We start from the raw sequence: 25412 nt of genomic DNA on the forward strand, positions 1-25412 counted from the left end.
GAGGACTGCAGGTATTTGTGCAGGAAGTCAGGAACATTAAGAGTCCCCAGTCTATACTGTCATCCATGCACCATGAAATTACTCTTCAGTACACAGATATTTTTCATCAGCCGTCTTGTTGTCTGTTGAAAAGGTCACATGCACGAGGTATAGAAGACGATTTCTTTCAGCAGTTTGACAGTGTTCATATTTTATGGCATCAGCAGATCCTAATGATGGATTAATCTCAAGGGTGTTACTTATTAAATAGCAATTTAAATGAACTGCTTTGAGTGTGTTCAGAAAAACAAAATCCTTATATTATCTATATGATTCACATAAGAAAATGCTGGTGATGGCGGAATTGTTTGAACTGTTTTCCTTCACTGAAGTACGCAAATTGAAGTTGGTTATCTCTCCCTGTGGATGTCTTTCATGATACAATTACAATAAAGCAATTAAGTCCAGTGAATCATGAAATGGATTGTTTTGCTAAAATAGGAGGCGGAAATTGGGCCACAAATAGAATATTCTCAAAGGTCTGCACAAGAAAACTGACAAAATTCTTTCATTCTGTCGTCAGCACATTGTTATTTGCAAGCATCTGAAAGGGCACAGTAGATAGTCGCGGTCATGAGTCAAAGAAAGTGACTTAAATCTGGTTGTCGCACCCGAGGGGAATAGTTTGACATTTGGAGAAAAAAAAGCTCATTCGCTCTCTTACTCAGAGTTAGATGGCAAGATCGATACCACTCTCATGTGTTTGGTTAATATGAAGCTACCACAAAGTGATGGTTGGCTTAGCCAAAACACTTAGAGCAGGATGAAAAAGCTGACCTCTAGCCTGTCCTGGCACCTCTAAAGCTCACTAATTAACACATTATATCTCCTATTTCCCTGTATGGAGTGGGCAATATGCTGACAGCCTGCCAAGCTCCAGCCAACTGTTTGAGACCAAAAAAAAAAAAAAAAAAGAAACCTGATTAGCAAATTACTGCTGTGTTTCCAGCAGCTTTTTAGGCAAAAAAAAAAAAAATCTGTATATTAAAGGAACCCAGTGGCTTCTTAGGCTCTAAAAGTGGCTGTTTTTTACCATGACAACACTGCTCTTTAAAGCTTTTTTTTTAATGGAATTATTATTTTACGGAGCCAATATTGTTTTCCTACTGGAATTATGGCCCAAAAGCAGTTGTTTTTTACCGAAACATTGCTGCTTTTCCTGCTTATGGCCAGAAAAGTGGTTGTTTTTAACCGAGGCATCGCTGCTGTTTCTAGCAGGAATTGTGCCCCAAAACATGATCTTTTCCTAACCATGACCAAGTGTTTTTGTGTGCCTAAACCTAACTGAAAGTCAACCACAATCCGACAAGAGATACAACAACAAGACTTAAGGAAGTGCACTTCGTTTTTTGTATTGGTTAAACAAACGAGATATATGACATGTAAACTGAAGCTTGAAGGGTGATGTTGGGCAGATTCTGTTACCTTTGAACAGAGCCAGGCTCGCTGTGTCCCCCTGTTTTCAGTCTTTATGCTAAACTAAGATAAGCTAACTATCTTGTGGTATCTTCACATCTAATGTACAGATATTTGTCTTTTGACTTGGTTCTTTATAAATAAGTAATTAATCATGCTTTGAAATTAGTCAATTGAATATTGAATCTATTATTTTGCCATGAGAGGAAATGAGCAAATCCTTATTTAACAAAAATGATTTTGGTCTCCTGAAATTAGAAATGTGTTGCTTTGATCAGATTCCAGTGTTTGTCCAATACAGCCATTAGTGAGGTGATGACCATTTGTCAACACCTGCCTGTTGTGTTTGTCAATAAAACAATATGCCAAAAATGAAATATTAATGCATGGCTGATGAATTCATCTTTGGAGCTTCACCATGAAAACACTGTGGGGATATCTGTGTAATATAAAAGGTTCAAAGCTCTTTTAAGTCAGATTTGAACTTTGTGTGTTGGTTCAGAAAGTTGTTTTATGTTCACAGCCAGTTTTCAAAGAGACCGTCATTAGAGTGGTACTACGGTTATGACAATGAATTGATTCAATAACCGGTGAGTCGTAATGTGCAATAGATAGCTTTCAGTCATGATTCATTCATCCTGCAGCTTTGTGGATCAACAAAGATTGGCTCCAGCCATATATCAGCTTGTTTATGTGAGAGCGAGACAGCTATCAATATTCTTCTCTTGGCTCAAAAACATTTGCACACAACAAAGGGTTTGTTGTGTGCAAATTGAAAGTTTCATTTTTCATGGTTTTAGTCAAGAATGCTAAACACACTAGGTGTAAGTGGAGGGTGATATAATGCCAGGGATTATCTTTAAAAGATACAAATACCAGTTTAACCCAACCCCAGACCTCAGAATTTTTCTTTTGGCAATGCACATTTCTGCAAACCACGAATACATTTGTATGTTTTACATATATGTGAACTGACTTTGCCATCGGTGGTGGATTGGAGTGACATGTTGGCCAAACACCTGCCAAGCTGCAGACCAGTGTTCAAGACCAACAAATAAAAAACAAGACATTGTGATTTAGCGAGTCATTGTTGTGTTTCCAGCCACTTTTTAGGCACCGAACATGGGTATTTTGTAGCGCCCTGTGGCTGTTTTATTGTGGCTACTAAGGCACAACATGCGATTATTTTATATCGAGACATTGCTGCTTTTCCTGTTGGGATTGTGGCCTAAAAAGTGGTTGACATTGCTGCTTTTAATCTTGTGGTAGTGGCCCAAAAAGCAATCGTTTTTTTATTGAGACATTGCAGCTTTTGAAATTACAAGTGTGTGTTTTTTACCAAGACATTGCATCTTTTCCTGCCTCGGATTGTGAACCAAAAAGCGGTTGTCTTTAACTGAGACACTGCTGTTTTTCCTGCCGGGATTGTGCCCCACAAAAGGGCTATTTTAAGCCAAAGCATTATCTTTTTCTAACCATAATCAGTGTTTTTTTGCCTAAACATAACCAGGTTCTCAACAGCTTTGTTGAAATGTAGAGTTTCAATGTATTGTATCCATGGTTTGCAGAAACGTTCAATGCCAACATTTTTCTGCCAGTTGGGTTATTTAACCGCCTTCAAATCTATCAAACTCTGTATATTTACATGATCAGAGAGGAATGACTTTCAGGTCAACTTTGACATTAAATTTCTCCAATAAATACAATATGGACGTTTCTTTGATTTAGAGTGAAGAGTGAAATGTGCCTCTCTGAGTTCACACTGTCTTTCTCTTTCAGGGTTTCTGACTGACAGCACTCTCACTGTGATTACCTCCGGCCACTTTTCAAGAAATCAAGATTTGGCTGTGAGTACCCCGCCAGCAAACATGTTATGTGTGGCACGAGTTGAGGCTCTGAGCCAGCGCTGCGAACTCAGAGGCTGTGAGATGGAGAGAGAAGCAGGGAGGAGGAGATTCTCCACTCCATCAGATCAGTCCAGTGTCATTGCCGTGACCGTCCTCTTTAGGAGGAGACAGATCACTGCACATTGTTAGATGCCTCCATCCTCTGCAGCTCCCCTCTCAGAAATATCATCCATTCCTCATCCTATGAGAAATCCTGCTTGGCTCTGTGTCCCCACTGTCCACTGAAGGCATGGCCCAGATGGTGGACTGTCTATGGTTGGGTGCTCTCTCAAACTGTCCAGTAATATAACACTGATGAGCGCTGCAGTTATTTATACTTCATATCAAATTATTCCAGAAGAATATTAAACATGGAGTCCAACAATGAAATCAGCACAGTGCTACAGTGTATGTAAATAGAGTTGCGTAATCACATGTTTTGAATTCCACTAGATGTCAGCATGAAACGTCGTGTTTCGGGTTTTCCCCGCTCTTCCATCTGTTGTTAGAGAAAGCTCTGCATGTGCCAGGGAGGAGGGAGCCCACTGCAGCGTGCACTGAGCAGGGAAGGCATAGTGAGGATGAAGGTGCAGCCCACTGTGAACAAGCATGATTTACTGTCGGACTGGTCTGGTCTCCAGCATACCCCGCACACTACAGCACTCAGCTGATTAATCAGAGTCATTTCCATGAGTGATGGAGGCTCCAGTGCCTCAGAGGCTACAGAAAGCTAATAATCCCCAGCGGACAACAGCCACGCCTTGAAGGACGGTTACTGGCCGACGCTTTTATTCCGACTCTGTTACTATGAGCATCTGCCATTATTCAGCCCTCGCTGCCCTGTGTCAGCCTCATTGTTATTAACATTGATCAGCTCAACATCCACTGAATGAGAATTCTTACCCTGGGGACTGCTGCTGCACAGTTAAGTGTTTGAATATGCAGCACCATTAGGGTCTGTACTAAATGCATACTGAGGAAGGAGCATAAATTCCTCATCTCTGGGTTTGCAAGAGGCACCAAAAAAAAATATCTTTTTTTCTTATCAGGATGAAATTTAATAAGAACTCAAACACAAAGAACTTTTTTAAACTTCAACTCATCAACTAAATTTTGGCCACTTGGGAGGCAGCTGAAACACAACACAGCAAAATAATCATTCTTTACACCCCTAAGGATAATATCTAGCTCTCATATTGCCAAATGCTGTATACAGCAGATTTTTAAAAGACAGCTGAAAACAGCTGCCTATTGCTCACAAAAATGATGATATGAGCAGGAAAAGTGAACCAAAACATTAAGTTCAAAGATGCTCTGTAGAGGGTCAGGTGATAATTCCCTTTGGGTTCGTCACTGCGAGCAACCCTATTTAGTTGTCCGTTATAAAAGCTTTGAATGTTGTTTAATTGCAGAATATCAAAAAAATACTTAAATTGCACAAAATCAGTTACTGGATTAACTCTGATTGGATTTGAATTTCAGTTGATTGAATAAATAATGATAAGAAGTAATTTTTAAATAACTGATTTACTCTGCACTATATACTGTATATAAGAATCTGTTCATTTTTTCAGAATTTGGATCATGTAAAATATTCCAAGATGATATCACAGAAGAAAATTAAATTTAGAAAAACAGAAAAATGTAAATTGTCAAATATTTTAAAAATAACCATGTGAAATGGCTTTATACATAACTAAAGTAAAAAGATAAAGGGTTACTCATAAGTAGGATCATTTATTACAAAATTAATCCGCCCAGTGTTCTCGATTAATTGTTTGGTCCACAGACATCAGAGACAAAAAAAACAAAACAAAACAAAACACAAAAATGTCCATCACAGTTTTATAGAGCCCAAGGTGACGTCCTTCAAGTGCTTTTTCTGAATAACTATTAAAAACCCAAATAAATTTAATTAGCTACAATGTAAGGGAGGAAAAAGCAAATTGTCTAATTTTAAAACATTTTTGCTTGAAAAATGATTTAAAAAAAATCAGCTCTTTATATAAGGCTTATATATTCAGTGTTTCAAAGATTTTTGCTTTAATATACCATTTTATGCACCTAGTGATATGATGGAGGATATAATACTTATGAGTATTGATTATTTTTAACCTACAAAACCACAGTAGTAACTAAAACAGGTAAAATCTAAAAATTTGCCATTAGGTCCTAAATTTGGTGTTTTCACCCACAATATTTCACTCTTCCGTTGAAATAACACACATTGTCGCAGCAGATTCTGCACAGCTGTGTGAAAACACATAATGGAAACATGTCTCCAGCAGAGGGGTTTCCCTCTAGCTGTGCCAGATCTAAAATGGGCCAACACAATAAAACACACAGTGCTGCATTGTTGCACCTCCTCACATCTGCAGCACCACATCGCAGCACAGACACAGAAGCAGATCTAATCCCTGACCGCCAGCCGCGGCTTTTTACATTTACCACAAATACATGAAGGCTGCGCTCGCTAAAAAGATTTGAAGATCGGGGGAAGCGGCAAAAATGCTTCACTGCTTCATGTTTAGAGCAGACATAAATCATACGACTTCACTTGATAAAAAGAAGCACTAGATGTGATCGTTTGTGCCGTATATGAGGCATCAGGACACATCTTTTATGTTTTTTTTTTTTTTTTTGCTCTCCTATCACCCGGAGAGAAAAGAAGCATCACTCCTGTCTCTTTGCCATCCTGCATTTCTATTTTTGTCTTTTTCTGTCGAGGTTGTGTTGGATATCTCCTGTGTCACCTTGTGAAAGCACAGCTTTTACTCATTGCATAGAAACACATGGCATTACATGTGATTTTTTTTTCGGAAAAGACTGGGTAGGGCGATGCATTTTAATGGCTTCCCATACTCATTGACTGAATGGCTCGAATACATGGCTGCAAGCAGTTAGTCTCCACAACACGCACGCCTTATTAAATATGCATTGTAAGTTGCACTGGATGTCTCTGGAGACTTGGCCTGTTTAGTTCAAAGTGAGGTCTGATGGAGTTTTTCTTTCTCTTAGTCAATTGAATTACTAGAATATTAGCATATTTTGGTGTGTACAGCAGTAGTCAGCAGTGTAAAACTATGACGAGAGTGTTTATATTTGTCATCTGTCACTACAAATCACTTTGCTTCTGTGTTTCATGTCTCATGGGGCAGGTGCCAGTGTTGTTCACCATGGGTTTACCCAGCATGCCATGAATCTCGGGTGGATCAATATCCTGTTCCCACTCAGACACTGAATCAGACCTGCCTGAGTTTCAGGGCACTGGGCTGTGAGATATCTCTCACAGTGCACAAAGGAATACAGGCTTCACTAGCTTTCATGGATCCAATAGCGAGGCTTAAATGTCAAACCACATTGTTGATGAGGAGGGAATATAAACTATTGGGCTTTATTTAGCACAAATCGCATTGTGAAGGCTGCCATTTTACTTTCACCCCTCACAAAACAATATGGAGGCAGTGAGATGCAGGAAAAGCTGAAGTAGCCACCCTCCAGGTATGGTTGTACTCTGTGACCCTAAATATTCTGTTCTTGTAGTCAGTAAATCCCATAAAAAGACAAAAAACAGTGACAATTTTATCATGCTACTGAGTATATTCTGTGTAGCCAAAGCCTCATTTGTGCTGTCGAGCTCCATTTTTGTCACTCTGTTGCACTGCATGGTCTTTCATTATGAATGTGCACTGTTATTTTGAGTGAATCCTACATATAGTGCAGTTGAATACTTACTAGAAACAAAATGTGTGTCAATCCGCTGCAGAAAATAGTCCCTAACAAATGCACTATTTACACCAGTTAATCCAAAAAACTACAATGCCCAGCTTTCTAAAGAACAATAGTAAGCCTTTTCTCAAAATGAAACTGTATATTTATGATCATTTTTATAGGTGTACTATGCAGGAATTGTTGGTTACTGCTTGTGTGTGGTGGGACCAAATAATTGTTTTGCAAGTCACACATCTTTGCAATCGAGTCCCAAGTCAAGTCCCAAGTCAAAACTAACAACTCCCAAGTCCTAAATTTTTAGTTTTGAGTCATAAACAAGTCTTAATGCCTGCTTCACCACATGTAAGGCCATTTTAACAACAGAGTAAAAATATGTTATATGAGCAAAATTCAATGTTTCTTTTTAAAAATTAGCATTTGTTTTTCCTTAAAAACAGGTTTGCTAGAACGAGTGCAACTGATCTTAATCATAAAAAAGTAGTGATGACAGTACACTTTCATAGCACATAGCACTACTAGAAGTAATCCACCAAAACAGCAATTTTTTATATTCTTGTCCAGTCTTGTTTTTCTTTAAATTTCCTGCAGATTGGTTTGGGGAAAGTTGTCAAGTACTATTGAGTCAAAAGGTTCAAGTCTAAGTGAAGTCACAAGTCATTGGCATTAAAGTCAAGTTGCAAGTCTTTTTTGATTTTGTCAAGTCTAAAGTCATCAAATTTGTGACTCGAGTCCAAGTCATGTGACTAAGATTCATACTTCTTCTGTCTATAAACAGTATAACCAGTGAAAGTTAAAGTAAAAACCAACCCCAAATTCACTCCTGTTCACTTTATTTTGCGTTTTTTTTTTTCAGCTCTGTGTCGCCGGTTTCATTGCTTCTTCTTTGATGTATAATCCTTATAATGTGGCACCTGGTCGCTAACTTATTTAAACTCACAACTTCCAGCTGTGCGAGGAACATCTCAAACACTGCAAAGTAAGAAGAAAATAAAGGCAGAGGGCAGGTATTCTATAGATAAATACACGACCACACACTTCTTGTGGGTCATACGTGATAATTGAGAGAGATCACTTTAGCGTGAGTCAATACATTTTTTTTTTAGCAAAATTCTGCATAGTATATCTTTTTTTAATTATTATTTTTTGCACGCTTTTGATTTATGACAGCGCAGCTGGAGATAGACAGGAATGGTGCTTCTGATGAATTTGTTGACGAAAAAAAGTCTTGAGTAACGCCAGCTTTACCGCTTAGTTTGTACACTAGCAAAGGTGAAGGTGAAGATATCAAGATGATAAGAGCTCTCATTTTTCTTTATGTGGGTGTTATTAGGACAGCTTCACCTCCCCTATAATTACCAGATCACTTCTAATTCAAAACCACCAACCATGCATCCAGCCTGGACCCAACACTGAGAAATGGTATTACCACAGACAGGAAACAAATTACATTCCTCTCTCGCTCCAGTTGTATGTTTTGAAATTACAAAAAGTCATCTCCCTCTCTCTCACTCTCTCTACCTTCCATTTTCTCTGATTGAGACTTTATTGATTTCTGGTTCAAGTGCTCATTGCCGGCCAGTAAGAAGGGTGATTCACTTAGATGACGATGATAATTCTCGGTGACACGCAGTAATACCCAAAGGGCTCCAAACTGTCTGGTTCAGCGTTGGTGTAAAGCGAAAGAGTGCGTCACATATCGTCATTAAACAAGCAGATTTACACAGTAATGTGCCCACTGGAAGGGAAAAAAAATGCAGTATGAGTTAAAGGGGGCCCGGGCAGCGATGCTGAGGATTTTAGTATACTAGAAATATATATATATTTTTGTAACCCTTTTTTTGGCGATTATTATCACATGAGCACACCCAAAAGCCTCATTACTGAGCTTAGATGCTTTAATAAAGCTGTGCAAGGTCAGCAAAATGTTTCAAATCCTACCAATATATTTGCACACTTATATACGCAATACCCAGCTAGTCCTTGTGCTTGTTGTAGGATTAAAATCTTCCTTGATGACAGTGGGAGTGGTGCAAGTCTAAAGACATAATTCAGATAAATGGATAGAGATGGCAAGAGAGAAAGAGACTCAGCAGCAGACTATTGCTGCAGTAAGCACACAGCAAATGACGTGCTTCTTCTTGTCTTATTATCTAGAGGTCTCATATACAGTATGGCATTTTTACCCTTGTTTACTTATTTACATTCACTCTTTTTTTCATGCAGCAGCAGCTCAGGAACATATCTGAGCCCCGCGGAGTTCCCGTGCAGCTGTGCTATATGAACGAGGGTGTGGGTGCCGGTCGGACAGTAGAGCATATGGATGCTTTTGGAGTGCCCTTATGCATTGGACCGGGGCACAGATTGCTGCATACAGCACCTTGTGAGCAGCATCACAAATCAGCCGGCCAGGGTAGTGAGAGCTGGAGTGGAGGGAGAGATGGAAGATGGAGAGAAAGCGGGAGAAGGGGGGGAAAAGGGGAGGGGAGGGGGATCCTTTCAGTGACAGAGATAGAAAGAGTGGAGCGAGGGAGAGGAGGAGGGGATTGAGCGAAACAGAGGTGGGGGTAGTCACCGAGAGAATGTGTGAGCGTGTGTGTGTATGTGTGTGTGTGTGTACGGGAGAGTAAGTAGTGCTGCAGTGGAAACAGTGCGAAGAGGACTGCAGTTTCTGGTGCTGATGGGAGAGCGGTCGAGGGACATTATTAAGGCATTGTAACATTAACCCTAAGTGCCTCTTTGGTGAATGGGTTAGCCTTTTGTGGAGAACAGGATTACGGAATTACGGTAGTGCTGGTAAGGGCGTATTTCAACTCTCTTCTCAGCATTGCTTGAACACTTCCTTTGAGGAATCTGGATCAGAGTTACAAGGCTGGGGGTTGCTTTCTGCAGGCTGTGTCTGACTTGGCGTTTCCTTTTTTGTTGGTTTTCATAATGCAGGTGCTGTGTGCATGTTACTTCCTGGTGCATGTGGTCCAAACTTTAATTCATGAGCCTTGTGAAGGGAATACTGAACATCCTGCCTCTCGGATCCAGCTCTGGACCTTGTCTTCACCCATTTTGTGTGCAATCCATCAAGATTCCACATCAGGTTTTTTTGAAGAGGGGGTGAGATGTAGCTCTGGATGTAGATTATTCTCATTGATCATGCCTCATTTAGCTTGCCTGACGGGTGTAGTACCTCTTTCCTGGAGAGTGTCCAGGAGGCTGCCCTGCTGACAGATGCTCTGCTTACCCCTGTAGCCACATCGGCATCTTTCATGACCTCCCCAAAACACACGGAAACAAACAACCGGAGCCAGAAAATTGCAAATTAAACCACCGCACTGTATCAATACTGTGTTATAAACGCAATGTAACCAAACGGACACAAGCCACGGTGCTCTTTATCTTCTGAGAGTGATGAGTAAGACATGAAAAGAGGCTGACAGTTGTGCTGAGGAGTATAGAGGGGTGGGGATTTTTTAAAGTGCTGCAGGATGCTCTTTTTTTCTGCTGTCTCTCATGGGACATATAGCACAGGCAGCGCTGAGGTGACAGCACCAAGGACAAAACCCATCTTGGGCTGCTAAACCTCCTCATGTCGAGTCTTGCAGGTCTGCATCATTAGCAAAACAGAGTTTTCATGAAATCAAATTCAAATTAATGATAACAAGCTGACTGTGAATAGATAGGGTGTCATTTCCTCCAGTTTAAAACAAATCCAATAATTCTCACATTATGCGCAAAGAGATTATTCATGTCTGCTTCGTGTCCTGAAGTAACATCCCGAAATATAAACCAGGTTTATTCTCCTGAGAGTCCCTGGTGTAATTATCAGATACAGTCAATAGCTTGTATTCAGAGTGGTCACATGATCACTCAGGTTTCAGGAGTGTGGTAAACAAACCCCGAGTATGGGATGTGAGGGGTCATATTATATGTATATGCAGCTGCGTGTATGCTATACTTGCATACATGTTTACTCCTCCAATATCCGGAGTGCAGGAGACTGTTCTGAGCATGCTCTGAAGGTTTCTTTTTTTGTCAGCCTCTAAAACATTCAGGCAGGCTCATTAAGTACGTACCTCAGGCTGCCGCTCCCATTGGCTCTCACACTGAGAAATACTCTCCGACTCTCTCATACATAACCAGAAAAAATGAGAGGACGCTTTGAAGTTCACCGGTCTTATTTCTTTTTTTTCTTTTGGCTCCCTCCAAGAAGGCAGCTGGTGCCCGTTTGCAGAGGACTGCTCAGAGAAGAGGAGAAATAAAAGAGGCTTATTCTAACTGCCTCCCAGAGTGTCTTGCTTGAGTGGGTGTGCCCTCTTGCACCCACATCAGCCTTGTTTTCCCACTTCCTGCTGCTTCATTATTTCTTCAGCTGGTCATATTTTAAAGTATTCTGCAAGCAGAGGTGTGTTCAAAGTGGCAACCCCTGCTGCACTCTGAGGATGAGTCAGTGATTTTCTCTCTGACACATTAGCACAACTATCATTGGGACTGCTCAGCCACTGTCAGCTTCCCACACCAGGTGAGAGCTGAGTCTTCCCAGTTCTGGCCCCAGCCCATTTGATGTTGTGTTGCTGGCAGAGGATGGCAGAGAGCGTCAGTGTTAAATGGTCAGACGCTGTCACCAGTCACGGCACCCTGCTGCGCTGACAGGGCATTTTCACCACTCTTTAATCTTCAGAGGGAGAAAAACATGCCAATTTTTGTTGCAAGACCTCAAGCAGCGTTTTTTTGTTTTCTCACTGGAGGAGAAGATTTGTGATGGTCAGAGGGAGCGTACTACAGAGCAGGGTAACACTCTGCTGTAGAGAATGAGTGAAAATATTTTCAGTGTGTTTCATCATACTGGAGATGTTTTGTGTAACGCCCACAAAGTTACAGCAAAAGCTTTGAATTATGCAGAGGTTTTTTGTGTCAAAAGTTGGACAAATATGCAGGAGTTCATTTAGAGGAACAGTTTGACATTTTGGGAAATATGTGGATTTGCTTTCTGGGGCAAGTTTAGATGAGAAGATTCATACCACTCTTATGTACAACCAGCAGTTGATTACTTTAGCTTAGCACAAATACTGCAAGAAGAGAGTATCAGTAAGCCTGGCTCTGTCCAAAGTAACCTACCAGAACTACCAACGCTCACCAATTTACATGTTTCATCTTGTTTTTTTAATCAATACAGAAACGAAAGGGTACAAAACCAAAACCGCCAAGCTATCTTTTGTCTGGGAACACGGAAACTACAACAAAAGAAAAGGTCTTGACATCAGTGACACCGTTTGAATTTTGTATTGGTGCAAGACTTTGGTACCACTTCTATTGAGGTCAGTGGGTTGGGCACGACAAATCACACTATAAAACATCATATCTTTGCTGCTTCAAGTTTGACTGAAAAATCCTTCCATCAGATTAAGTAATAAAATATTTGTATTGGGTTTTGAATATAGAAAAACACACCAATACATAAAACAATATTTTTTAAAAAGTGCAATACACAGTACACACCCTTAGATCTACATATACACGATGCAAAACGTAGCCGAGCTAAAGGATTGCAATGCCGGCCCCATTTACTCCAACAGAAGTGGCACCAAAGTCTGACTCCAGTGCAAAATTCGAATGTTGTCACTGACATCACGACCTTTCCTTCTTTCAGAATTTTCTTGGCTGGGACCAGCAACTTCTTGAAGTCTGCTAGTTGCCTGGCAACTGCTCATAGACAATAGAAACAGTCCAGTAGACACCCCTCTATAACATGGTGAATTTTCATCTTTTCAGAGGCTAGCTGTCTTCCCTTGTTTCTAGTCTTTATGCTAAGCTAAGCTAACTGGTTGTAGCTTACTATATAGTTGATGGATTGATTTCAATCTTGTCATTTCCAATAGAAAGCAGTGAGGCATCTTTCCCAAAATGTTAAACTATACTGTAACTTAAAAAGATATTTTGTACTTGCTGTCTTCATATTGTCCTTCTCCAAACAAGAACCCTGATAGTTTTGTCCTATCTGCAGTGCTGCAGAGGCCCACTCCTCTTTTACAGTTTTTCCTCACAGCCTTACATGCAGATTGGGTCACTATCTCTGTGACAGAATGATTAATCGACCTATCAGGGGACGGGGAAAGGGGTTGTGCTGAGGGGGAGAGGGAGGATGTATGGCAACTGGCTGTAAATGATCCCTGCAGCTCCTCGCTCAGCATTCAAACCCTGGTGCCTCCCACCTCCTTTTCAAGGATCTCTCCTGATAATAGCTGAGTCACATTCAGCTGCAGGTGAGAATAAGCATTGTTTTATCTACACAAGCAGAATTGTAAATGAGCCTCTCTGGACTGCCTTTCAGGTCAGCACACAATGAGGGAGAGGCTTTTCTCTAATTCTCTTCTGCGAGATGATGTGCACGGCACCTTTTTGACATCCTTATCTTCACAGTTGCCCTCACATCAGCTGTGGCACCAGCAGGATTTCCTGATGCAGTTGCATTTTGTTGACAAAAAGGTGTAATTGCCATCTTGACATCTGTGATTGATGGTCAGGGTCTTTTCTTGTGGACGCTTGTGTTGTGTGTTTGCATTCTGAATGTTTGTGAAATCCTGAGGCTGAACACGGGGGGCTGATGCCTCTGTAAATGGCCTGTCCTGGACGGCTGCATAAGCAGTTCTGCTGACTGTGTTGTAGATTGGGTGCTGAGTGAATGTGTAAATGTCATTCAGTCTGTTGTGTTTTGGCACAGATATTACTAAAAAGTTACAGAGCTGGCCTAAAAAAATAGAGTTCATCTTAGGTTAGTTTGGCACTAGTGAAATAAGCTTTTAAACTGTAAGATTTGTCGAAACTATTGTAAAAGAAATGAAAACATTAACTGTAGGCTGTATGACCCGCATTAACCCCAAATCAGGAGACATGCACTCCTCAAAAAGAGAAATGGCTAGCAGGATTTTTGCTGATCACTGAAGCTAGTGCCTTGTTAGCTGAATTTAATGGCTTAATTACAGTTAAGTCACATTAAAGCATCCGGACAGATGCTTGGCACTTTCCCATAGATGTATTGTGGCAGGAGACTTGAAGGTTCTTGGTCAAGAATCTGGCTCTGGCACACGCTGTGCACCGTGTGCTGCTTTTTTGGATTTGCCAGAGCTTTTGTCAGTCTCTTGGCTCTCCACCATGTACAAAAGAGGGAGTGTTTTGCAACTACAGTGGTCTACCTTGCAGGAATCTGTCTCTGCCACACACTTGGCGTTTATCTGACTGTGCATGCCAGCCGAGATCTGTTCGGGATCATACAATGACATTGCACATGTGTGCACGAGCAAAGTCGAAGAGATATCTTTATGCAGCAATGAAGAAGCACAGAAAGATACTAGGTTTGCAGTGATATACCAGTTTTAAGGTATAAGATGATATGACGATTATCATATTGTGTACTTGTTCTTATCTACAATATTGAAAAAAATGCAGCTGGGTGCAAAATCACACCCTTCAGGTATTTTCAAAAGAGAGACTTTTTACACATAATTCCATTAAAAAATGGTTTCAGGTCTTAATTATAGTGATAAAACATTTGTTCAACCAAAACTGACCCCTCTGTTTCATTCCTTTAAGGGTCAATGTGACTGATGATAATAATTTTGTAATGCCATGATACTGTGATATTTTCTGAGACAGTTGTACCATGAAAATGTCATACTGTTACAACCCTAATAGATACAACCAGCAGAAGCTATAAAAACTGCATTTTTAGAGGTTCTGTATGTAACCCAGACTTTCAGAATTTTTGAAACCTAAATGCAATCACCAGAAGTGAAAAGCTAATATGAGGCTTTAACCTACACCACGGTCCCAGCGTTTTATAAAAGAGCCCTCCCATTATGTTTTTTTTTAAATGAAGCGCTACGCTGTTTCTATGGTTTTGCTGTCAACGTTTTTCCAGCGACACTTCTCAGTGTGATCGGCCCTTGAGTTAACATTAGCTACTGTTGCACAATAGCAGAGTTGAAAAGAGACTAGACCCTCTGGAACATGAGTAACATCTCATCCTTTGGATTTTCCCAGAACGGCCTGAGTACTTTGCACAGAAGTCAGTTCCCAGTGTGCTCGAGACAACCAAAAAAGTCGGGGAAAATCTCAGTTTTTTAGTTACGTTACAACCTGTTCACCTATTGGCAATAAAATAATAAACTGGGCTAATACATGTAAAAACTTACAGACAACCTTTAATGATGCTGTTAAGTTAGGAGAAACTCTCAGCTCAATATTTTCACTCACACTGAAATAAAAAATGCATACTGAAATTTTTATCAATAATGAGCTCAGTTAATGAGAAATAATAGAAAAAATAAATTCTATCATTTTAATGAATTTTCCTTAAATACAGCTAAATATACTCTTAGGTTTGGCTCAGGCCAAGTTCCACACAGTATCTCATTCTTCAGCGGTAAATAACAAGCAATGCAGCCATCAGTATCCCCCCTGTAATCCTATTAAAACTCGGCCAAAATGAGACCATTATGACTGTGGGAGCCCCAAGTCCATTTCAGCAGGGGTGAATTACCATAGAGTAGCAAGAGTTCAGGAACAAAGCTGCACATTATCTCTAATTGAAACAACTCCACCATCTCAGCTCGGCTTTTCCGACTACAGTAATGCTCTGTCTGATGGATCTAATAAAATACTATGCCCCCCTGTTCTCCAAATGTTCCAGTGCATATTTCCAGCTGAAATCGAGTCCAGACGGTTCAGAGGTCAGCTGTGACTCAGCGGTAGCCGAGCCAATATTCTCCTCCCATTTCCTTCAAGTGTGTTTATCATAAATTCAAGATGCACATGATGTCTTTGAACCAATACCTTTTTAAATGATATCCTCGAAATCTTGCACAACTTGGCTCACACCTAAAATAGCTCAGTGGGATTCAGATGAAAGAGTCACTCGGCATAGCAAATAAAAACTCAGAGCACACACACGCACATACGCATGCAACTTCCCAGAAGGAGATAATCTGCCCCACTGTGAAAGACATACCACTTTGCATAAAAGTAACATTTACGCATATCTGAAATTATCAAATTAAGAGTCTCTCTAGTGCTTGGAGAAAGTTACTGACTTCTTGTATATTTTTAAATAATCCAACCGAATTTACTGAAGCAATCACATTAGTGAGACTTGAAGGAAATGAAGCTGCGCAGGATGCGCAGCTACTAGAGCTGGAGGCCAAGCACTCCGCCCGCCCACGCATAACCCATAATGTCACAGATGGCAGGGGCCTCAGTGGAGGCTGAATGATTTCACTGGGGTTGTGTTATTCAGATTACTTTTTACCTTTGGAGGACCCCGGTCGTCTGGTGGCCGGTGACAACCGAGCGGCCATTCCTGCCGTTTTTTCTCTTTGACGACAACAACCTTTTCACTGTGACTAATATTCAATACTTAATTTGCCGCCCCACTGCTTCTGACTGTTGCCCCGAGCTGCAGTTGTATGACCCCATGACCAGTTTTCTCTCCTTTTACAGAAGCCATTTTGAAAGACCTTTTGTATTCCATCACTAATGCAGCACATAGAAGCTCAGATTTTAACAAATATATAGATTGGCCACTGGCAGACAGCTGTGATCTGGTTTAAAGGCAAGTTGTAAGGGCCGGGGGAAACTAAAGGACTTCACCGTCTGGCTGTAGATTGTTAATTAATCAGTGTTCGGGGTACTTGTTGTCGTGTAATGAAACAGCTGCATGACTTTTAGCTCCCTCTCCTTAGGTTGTTTTCTCTTGTATCTGACCTGGGTGCTAATAAGCTTTCAATAAACACAACCCTCCCCCTCACACTGCTTATCTGCAGCTGGGGTTTCCTGTCACTGGGGAGGATGTCACACTCTGTGGTCAGTCGGTCATCAAACGCATGACTTTAGATAAGGAAGCAGCATGTCTTAGTCATGTGTATGCAGAGTATGGAGATGTAGTTGTTATTATTAGAGTTTGACAGGTGGGAGGCAATTAAGTAAAAGCAGTTAGCCTGTAGGCATATCTTAGCGTTTCTAAGTGACTCATTTTTCTCTAATGATGATGAAGACAACATATGATGTGATAATCCATTAGTGTGCATGAGTGTGATTAAAAAATCTGCTACTAATCTTATTTATCTCTTATAGTCTTATTTATTGCATAAAACGTATTCAGTTCAGCACATTAAATGTACTGCAAGGTGAGCCCCGAAAGTTTAGGGGGAAAGACGCCGACCACAAAACCACAACGTCCCTGATTGGGCTTGGCAGTGTTTTCAAAAATGATGATGCCAGTACTAATACCTTAAAGTGACACAAATACCAAAACAGTACTTCATTGGTATAACTTTTTATTTCATTTCATTCAAAACCAGTTATGTGAATGGAGTGGTGTGTATAGTGGCCATACTTTCAAACGTTATTGCGGCATCTTATAATGCTGAACTGTCAATACACGGTGCTTGACTTAACCTGACCACAGATTGTATGAGTTGCAGCTGCTGCAGTAGTGGGCCAATCACATTAGCATTAAATCAAAGAACACTTGTGGTAATTGGCTGCAAGCAAAACCATACGTATAGTCTTTTTTTCTAAATCTGGGTACAGAGAAGAGATGAGAATTCCTGCATACAGTCCTATTACTTGCAATATACTTTATTCAAATATGCAACATTTCAGTCCTCAAAAGTGTAGAAACAAAGAACATGTCAAAATATATGTAGATAATTCCTCCTCAGGTGAGGTCAATCAGAAGCATTAGCTGTTTTTACAATCATCCCACAGTCTGTGTGAATTTGGCTTATTAGAAGGCACCTACCACCGTCAAATTTGATAATTATGGGCAACAGCTACATCTGTGTAAACTTTGAATGATATCCTTTGAAAAGCATGTCAAACATGTCAGCAATGAAGTCAGGCTAATGGCAAATCTCATGGCAAAATAATAACAATAACACCTCTTTCTAGGCCAACCCACACACACAGCTCCAAATGGGAATCAGGCAACACAAAGACCAAATAGCCATAATAAACAACAGAGAAAGGGTTACATAATGGGAATATATTAAGAGAAGAAAGTATAAACATATTTAATATAGGAAAACATGAATATAGAAAAACAAATACATCGAATTGAAATATGGCCAAATAAACATCATGCTGACAATATGCACAGACCATTCAACAGGGCCAACCAGGGTACAAAACAGATCAAATTTAGGTATTATTTGACTGGAGAGGATTTGATACTATTTGGTACTATATTATTTCGGTTGATACCTTAAAGGTATCAGTACCAATACACAGCCTTCATCTCTGATTTGAAACACCTGTGCTGCAAGACACACATCATGTGAAAGCAGTGAAAATATGTCATGATACTGTAAGAGTAAGAATCAAGATGAAAGTTATCATCTCTTTCTAATTATTCAGTTATTAAATCTATATCACAGATCATATAAGAGAATGTGCATGTAGTCAAGTTCGAGAATCTTTTGGCTGTTTTGAGAAGAAGTTCCTAATATCAGCTATAATTAAGTAATTGTGTACTCTGTGTATACCGTGTGAGCCACATCAAACACAAATTGCCATGGCTTTGTGATGGGGAAAGTATTTCTGATTCTGGTTACATAAAGTCAATGATTTTACCATGGAACAGCAGTTTGTTTATTTCTGCTATATGAAAGCAAATTATTTTTTTGAATCCATTTGAAGATGTTCTTAAAAACAATTAGCTGAATTCTTTTGAAATGAAAGATGCAAACAACACAGCTTCTCCCAGCTTTCACTGATTCCTCCTCAGAGTCTACAGTAGTGATCTTTCTTTTTACAAATATTGAAGCCATCTGCTTTCACCTTGTGTCTCGCCTGATAGACTTTAAGAGAGACGTTAAACCTTCATGCATCACAGTTAATTTCTCAGTCAAACTGCTGTGTGAGTACGTGTGGTTGCTACACCCTGTTTGTTTGTGCACCAAAGATAAAAGTGCTTGATCCCCATCCAACTCGGAGCAGTGTGTTTAGTGATAAGGGCCGGATCATGCCCATGGCTGCGCTGCTCTGGGCCGGGGAGCCGAGCCATTTTGTTTTAACTAATTCTGATGACTCAAACGCTAACGAAATGAGACGCACGTTGGGAGATGGAGCTCAAAACTCCCACAGATTTCAGTAATTGAGTATTATAGGAAATGCATATTGGATAAGAGGTCTATTTTTAACTTGCATTGCATTCATCACAGGGAATGTTTCCTGATACTGCAGGATCACCCCGATTCACACTCACACACAGTTACTCACATTTACGCCTGGAGGCTGCCCAGTACAACCATAGTCTGAACTGGTCATCGTGGAGCACCACTTGAGCAGATAGAGGTTAAAAGTCTTGCTCAAGGGCATCTCATTGGTGGTAACAAGCAAGGGGCAATCCGTGCTCTAATACCTCTCTAAAATGTAATCTTTTGGTTCAGGGATTAACCACCAACCACCTGTATTATAATTTAACACAATCTTTTTAGTCTACTTTTGCATCTACTTATCACATATTTAGTTATTTTTGAGTATATGTTGTTCAGGTCGCTCTGAGTTTTAGCTGTGGGGTGTCTGTTTACCAGTCCCAACTGACCTGCTACTTTGGTCCAGACTATTTGACGGATTGCTCTGAAATGTGGTGCAGACATTCATGCTTCTCAGAGGGTAAATCCTAATAAATTTGTTGATCCTCTGCCTTTTACTCTAGTGTCACCAGCAGGTGAACATTTTGAAATCAGGATTCATTGTAATTATTCAGGAATCCCCCTAGTGTCCCCCTGAAACATCTGGCAGAGTGTCATGTGATTCTGCATATTTACGTATTTTCTGTGTAAACAGAAAGCGAGCGAGGGGCCGTCTCTCAGTAGCCAGTAGATATGTAGTAGCCGGTCTAATGTAACATGCAATCATGGAGGTGGCTGACATGAAATGACAGTGGCGAGTGCTAGCCGTGCTAAGGGTGCAAACACGGCAACATTGCTGACAGAGCTAACTATGCTATACTAAGGTGGTAAACAATAATTCTTCTGATCATCACCATGTTAGCACTGACATTGTGAGATGTTAGCATACTGACATAAGACGTAAGCTCAAATCATGGCTGTACCTACGTATAATCTCAAAAAGCTGCTTACATGGCTGTAGTTTGGTCTTGTTTTTTTTTATATATTTGAATTATTGGAACAACTAGATTTGTTATGAAGCATTTTTGCCTCTGTTCATATGGAGATTTCAGGATTAAGCCATTGTGACCTTTTTGTTATTCATGGGGTTAAGTTTGATGAACTAAACATCCTGTGTAGTTTTTATAGCCTCAGTCAACAGATAATAATGATTCCTCACAAAAAAAAAGGACCAAAGAAGGTAAAAGACTTCCTTCACCAGAGAAAAGGCTTTTTATATAGTTGATTTGTCTGGAATGAGCGCTGTGAGCTGGCAGTGAAGCAGGACTAATGGCTGTCATAAAACAATAGCGTAAGTCTGTGTCCTCTCTGTCCGTCCTCACTGTCGCCCTCGGAGCTGAGGAGATAAAATGCTGTAGCACATATCCATGAATGTTAATTTAATTGGTCTGGCTTGCCCTGATGTGTGGGGCAAACAGGATAAATTTCACATAAAGCTCAGGTGTAAAGTGGATGCTTTTAACATGTCACAACGTCTACAGTGGTGTCTAATAGAGAGCGGGGACAGTGAGGCACCTGATTGCTGTTTTATTGAGCAACACACTCATTTTCAAATGTGTGATGGGCTGAAATGATTCCGAGTCATTTTTTCAATTTTCTCAATAACCTTGTATGTATAATAGCTCAGTTTCCATCCCGGTATATCATAACAAGATCTTGGTTGTCTGTAACATCAGCCTGTAGCAGCAGTTATTTTAGATACGTATATTTTAAGATGTATGAACTGGCTCTGGCCCCTGAATAATACAAGCTCATCCATCCTGCTGTCAGCTTCAATTTAAATAATTTATACGTGGCAATAAATAGAGGCAGAATCTCTGGCACCAACTTGGAGAATTGGAACTTGAAAAATAGGAATTTCCTCTTTTTTTCTGTCTTTTTTTACCCGTATCACCATGACTTTAAAAAAAATCAACAGCAGAAGTCTCCTCTCGTTATGCTTGTCATCTTTCTTTGCTTTCTGAACGGAGGTCTCGCCCGATCACTCATCACTCTGTCGGCAGGCTGCTTTCAGCTGCACTTGTCACACTGTGATTTCTGGAACCGATAAGAGCTCTGATTGAACATTTGTTTGGCCTGTGGAAACACCACCGGAGAACAGCCCGTAGTTGTTCATTTTGTTTTGTTTCTACGGTCAAACACCTTCGCCGGTCAGGCACTGTTGGCTTGAGTACAGGGCAGCGTCCAGACAAAACAAAAACGCGATAAATTGAGAATTGATAGTTATTTCTCATAAATACTGTCGGTAGCTGATCCCGAATCCATGACCCTCGCAACTCTGTGAAAAGTGTTAGAAACAGTACGAAGTGGCAGACTGTGGTGTAGACTGCCGTAATCAATCATTTTATTAAATGAATTCCTGTGCACCTCCTCAGTGGGGATGAATTGAACGTTACAAAGCCAAAGGGTTCGGACCTTGGTTGAGTCATAAAAAATAGCTTTTTCATATGTTCCCAAAACTTTTTCGCAATTGTTTTGCCCTTTCTGTATTGTCCCTTTTTTTTAACCTTTATTGGTGAAATGACCTTACACAATAAAAAGTGACATATATAGATTGAAGATTAACAAGATAGATGTAATGGACAGACATACAGACAGTAACACAAAGCAGTTACGATGATGTATCTGATGATATGATAATAGTCAGAGACCAGAGATTGGCTAAAGAGAATGTTCTGTTTTAAGATAAGCATGTGAGACTCATTTAACTAAAGCAGAAGGAGTCTCTGTTTGTTTGTTTGTCTGTCTGTCCGTCTATGTCGAGTTTCTCAACAACATTCATCCGATTGACTTCACCCTTGGCGGGTGAATTGCTGAGGACACAAGGAAGTGCAGTGTTGAGGCAGAGCTCTTGAGATCTATGACATATTTATTGGTAGTTCGTTATGTACACACTGTGCAGTGTATTATATTGAGATATTGTATTATATAGAGAGGGGACCCTATTAACTGTTACACTGCCAAAAGGCATGCTGGGCACACTTTGCTCTCTGTTGCTCACTACACTCATGGATGTTAATAGAGAACTGGAAACAGCTGGATACAGTTGTGGGTCTAAAATAACCTGCATCCATGTGCTCATAGAGCCAGAACCAGCGTTTTTCTTTTAAAACTGCCTCCTCACGGCTCGGTCTCAGGCTCGCTCACATGAATGAAAGTTCATAATAATAACTATGCATTCGGCTGTTAGTGACTATTACTGTAACTGTTAGTACATAATGATTTAATTAAGGGCTATTTAAGTATTGATGTACCTTTGGGGAAAAACAATCAGCTGATTTACAGACATCTCTTTCACAATGCAAGTCTGTGAAGAAAAGCTTTTCTGGGCCCCATGGCATCATGTGACAGACGTGGAAGTTGTGTCTGGCCACATTCAAGAACAGAACCACTATCAATATACGCACAGGACTTTTATCAACACAAAAGTTATTTGCACATAACAGAACATGCTATCATAGAGTGCATTTAGTAATTTTACAACTATTATTATCATAATATGACGTGTTTGTTACCATAATTACTGTGCATCTCTCTCTCTCTCTCTTCCTCTCTCTTCCCCTCTCTCTTTCCTTTTTGTCATTATTGTAATTCAACTGTTATTTACGACATCTACTGCACGTCTGTCCGTCCTGAAAGAGGGATCCCTCATTATCCTCTGCCGCTCCCTGAGGTTTCTTCCATTTCTTTTAGCCCCCGTTTCAGGGGTTCTTTTTGGGGAGTTTTTCCATAGGTGATGTGAGGGTCTAAGGGCAGAGGGATGTCGTATGCTGTAAAGCCCTCTGAGACAAACCGTGTTTTGTGATAATGGGCTTTATAAATAAAATTGACTTGACTCGACTCGACTTGACTTGACTTAACAGATGTAGAAAGAGAAAAGAGATATTAAATTGTGGCAGATTTAAACATTTGGAAAATAAAGCTTTTGTTCTTGTAGAAAGCCAGGCTTTGACTTTGGCCATAAGATATTTACGAGAGCTTTTGCACCCAAGTGACACGCATACTCCAGCATTGCTAGGGGACATAACTACTGTATGTCATGGCAGGTATATTGCTCAGGACCCAAGGCAGCGCAGTGTGGAGTGTGAAGTTGTTTGGATGAGCAGCTCTCAAGAAAACCGCAAGCAGCAATACTTAGGGCTAAACAATCAGCCCATTCTTAACAAGCAGGCACTGCAGTCGTTTTGTAATACTGGTAGATATATTCTCATTCTTTGGACAACATGTCCAATATATTTTTTAATTACTTAATGCATGATTTTCAGCACATAAGTCCTTTGTGAGTCATCACATCCATCATCACTGATTTATTGTTGTTTAAGAATTATACTGTCATTCTTCTGCTAAATAGGATGTTTTTTTTAATTGTGAGCATTGAGTTTCTCATAGAACATGAACTACATACATTTTTATGTGGTATTAAGATGCAGTTTGTCTTTGACATTGCTCCACTGCATTAGAGCTACTTCTGTTCACATTTTGTTCCATCACACCATGTGCGCTTAATATGTGCTTAAGGGTGATGTGTACTTATCAGAATCTTCAAAAGATGACATCATTTTTTTCTAAATTATGGGTTTTTTTTGCAAGCCATGCGCTTCCAGCTGTCTTTGTGCTTTCTGTGTTTTTGACATGGATACATGTATACGCTGGTTGACAAAAAGGCCTTTGGCAAAGAAAAAATAAGATTTTACTTTGATCATGTTTTTAACTGGATGTATGAGACATTACACTTTTTGAGTCATACCGTAATTATCCAACTAACAGGGAGTGAGTGAGCATTGCGCCATCAAGAAAAAAAAATTAACTTGAAGTTTAAGGGTGTAACAGCAAAATGTGTGGCTGGATTTCTTTTTTTTTTTTTTTTCAAATGTGCACCTCGCTATACTGTAATGCAAAACAAATAGAAGTTAGTGACACTCATTCCTCTGGGGGATTTATGTATAAACACATTATGCTTGTTTATATTTTTAATAATGTGTTTTAATATCTTAACTAGTGTGACTGTGTGATGACTGCTTTGTTTGAATGAATTGTCTTTATATGTGATATTTTTTCATTTGTTATTTGTTCTCAAGTCTATCTTATAAAAAGGATCTCAATTAAACCTCCAGGATAAATAGAGCTTAACTAACACCATGACAGATGAAAAAAATCTCTTCCTTTATTTCACCAGCATTTGCATTCTCTGAACAGCAGACACATGAGTGGCAAATCTAGCAAAACCAGTTTCAGTTTGCTTGTCATGTTTGCTCTCGTGGCAGATGTAGAGGAGAGTATTAGTGCCTCAGGTGTGAACCTTTGAAGATGTACTCGCTTAAAACCATCCACAGATGCAGAAAATATAACTGATATAAATCTGTATGTTGTGCCAGTGCTCCCAAGTCACATTATAGTATATTTCATTTGTCAAAAGTGACTTTTTTTGTAATAAAACAATAAGCAATGAGAGGCCGAAGTTTACACTGATTTCGGAACAGCTAAGGGAAGTTGAGCAAAGTGCTCCTTAGCTGTTTTAAATCTGTGTTAACAACAGCCTCAAGTGGCCTGTTGATTTCATAAAATGGCTATTACATATATACATATACCTGGCAATGTTTCATACAATTAACACACAGCAACAAAAAAATGCAATAATTTATTGATAACAAATAATCATTCTACCTCCTAGCAATGTAGTTCTTTAACGACATTTAGCAGAACCGTTGCCAAGCAACACACAGATCTTACAAATCATTCGCAACATGGAGCCAAAGAGGTTCATTCCCATGGGCTCTCGAGCCTCACATTAGGAGAAAGAAGAGAAAAGTTCATGAAATTGACAACTTTTATGTTCACTCTCCTCTCAATGTCGTCACTTTCCAACAATATCGCTTTTGTTGCAGTGGATCCCGCTCACTATCTGAATAACCAGGCTACATTATAACAACCATGATGTCACTAGCAATTAACGACATAGATAAGGAAAGAGAGTGTAATACTGCAGATGAAAACTTGCGAGCCAGCTAAAATTACATCGTTAACTTGCAATAGATTGTTGGTGTAGTTTGTCCACTTTGGATGGAGATAATAGGCCGTTGGATTGGGCGGACAGTGTTTCTTAAACAAAATGACAGGACATGGTGGATTCCCTGGCTGCTCAAACTTAAATCCCTGTAAA

General features: G+C 40.0%; 1 protein-coding gene across 6 annotated transcripts in view; it reads left to right on the forward strand.

The window, feature by feature from the left end:
• LOC121946700 (synaptotagmin-2-like) overlaps positions 1 to 25412 on the forward strand; it is a 79551-nt gene that overhangs the window by 36679 nt on the left and 17460 nt on the right. For 4 of the 6 annotated variants that reach the window (XM_042491389.2, XM_042491388.2, XM_042491394.2 and 1 more), the window contains one exon: positions 3235 to 3302. The gene's annotated coding sequence lies outside the window, so the exon portion shown is untranslated. Of the gene's footprint in view, positions 1 to 3234; positions 3303 to 9671; positions 9867 to 10010; positions 10179 to 25412 lie in introns of those variants that run through there. The other 2 variants (XM_042491393.2, XM_042491391.2) reach the window with 2 other exon arrangements.

The sequence above is a fragment of the Plectropomus leopardus genome, chromosome 9 (assembly GCF_026936395.1).
Source record: "Plectropomus leopardus strain MGB_pleo_1.0 chromosome 9, ASM2693639v1, whole genome shotgun sequence".
Taxonomy (NCBI): domain Eukaryota; kingdom Metazoa; phylum Chordata; class Actinopteri; order Perciformes; family Serranidae; genus Plectropomus; species Plectropomus leopardus.